The sequence below is a fragment of the Dreissena polymorpha genome, chromosome 14, assembly GCF_020536995.1.
Source record: "Dreissena polymorpha isolate Duluth1 chromosome 14, UMN_Dpol_1.0, whole genome shotgun sequence".
NCBI lineage: Eukaryota > Metazoa > Mollusca > Bivalvia > Myida > Dreissenidae > Dreissena > Dreissena polymorpha.
Genome location: NC_068368.1, coordinates 24,612,773 through 24,614,711, shown reverse-complemented (window position 1 = coordinate 24,614,711; position 1,939 = coordinate 24,612,773).

Below are 1,939 nucleotides of genomic sequence, written 5' to 3'. Positions count from 1 at the left end.
AAAAAGGAACTTGCAACTGGGCTCGAACCACTGAACCCTGGAGTAAAAGTCTATCGCTTAGCCCACTCGTTATCCGCAGTCATACAATGAGTGATGTATTTTATACTTTATATAAGCAATCCTTGTGGTATCACAAAATATAACGACAACAACAGAACTCTCCAAAGTATTAAATCGTTTCGCGTTGCACCGCTGTATAATTTTTAGGTTTTTAAATCGTCAAAAGATGCATACAATAGATATTTTAGAGCATGTTAAATGTTCAGTATTACTGTTTCCCTACAAATATCGTTACTACAACGAAAATTTGCGAATTTGAAACATTTTTTTTTATTTTATTAAATTACCACAACGTGAAAAGGTCCCTTTAATGTACGAAAGCAATTCTGTTATTTTTTATATTACTCTCAACATGAACGTACTTACTATGTCCACTTTGGCTTTTGCCCTTCAGGATGTATTGTTTAAAAACATTTTCGGTTTCAGATAGAGTAAAACACAACGCACCACACTGTTTGCTATTAATGCTAACGAGATATAAAACGGTTAAAGTAAGCCTTAAAACCCTGCAACAAACTTACCCGCAGTATTTTTTGTTAGAAAAAAGGGGGGATGGGGGAGGAGAATCGTCAATGACTTTCAAGATTTCCTTTTCATTAACTTACTTCGACGCGAAAGTAGTCCCGATGGACGAATAAGCGATTATTCTCCTTAACTTTTTCGCGCATATTCTTTCTCGTATTAAATTATGGTGTCTGCTCAGGTACAAATTTGATAAAACGTGATTAAAGCGACAGATTCCGTGCCACCAAACGACTTTTTCATCCAGTTATCTGCTGTCTCCGGTGGCCTCAATATTGCCCTAAAATAGCCCCTTGACAAATTTACCGAAATGGTGACAGATTTTCCATTTCGAGCCATTATTAAATCAAATTTGCAGGACCGCAAAAGGTGATGTCGTTTTCAAAGAACCCAGGTTAAAATGACATGATTTCTGTTTTTGTTCGAGAGGCTAGTTTTTTATATTTAATAATTGCATTGTAAACACGAGTTCTTTTTATTGTACGCAATACATGTAAATGTTCGTGAATTTAATATATATTTGTTTGTGTTAGACGTTGGAGCAAAAACATTTAATTAACCTCATTAGTGCGTTGTCTATAAATCTAATCAATGAGGCACACATAATTTTGTATTTCCTCTAACCCGGCCGAACATATTTGTGTTAGGGTTTTCTAGGTTGACAGTTTGATTATTGTTTTTTTTTACTTAATCCACTTAAATCATGTTTGCTTCATTCGATCAGATGAGTCGCGTTCTGAGAAAACTGGGCATAATGCATGTGCGTAAAGTGTCGTCCCAGATTAGCCTGTGCAGTACGCACAAGCTAATCAGGGACGACACTTTCCGCCTAAATTGGATTTTTGCTAAGAAGAGACTTCATTTTGACGAAAAATGTCATAAAAGCGGAAAGTGTCGTCCCTGATTAGCCTGTGCGGATTGCACAGACTAATCTGGGACGACTCTTAACGCACATTATTATGCCCAGGTTCCTCAGAACACGACTCATATTCGCTAAATCCGCTGTAAATACACTGGAATTACCTAAAAATTCTAACATTGGGAATCGTTAAAAAAGGTTAACGACCAAAAAGGTAAGCCGACCTAACATCGCTACTCGTTGGCGATGTTTATGTACTCAAAGGACTTTTTGGGACCTGATTCCCGAAAATATTAGGAAAAGAACAACATAAAACAGATTTTACAATTGTATATACCTATATTTTAAGGCATTATTATACACGTGTTTTTAAGTAACATATGTCAAAAGGAACAAAATATTTTTTTACATTCACTAAAAGTTTGTGTTCTGCTTGCAAGACATACGACAAATACGAAAATGGAAACAACACAAACACATGTATTTTGATGTTTTCAA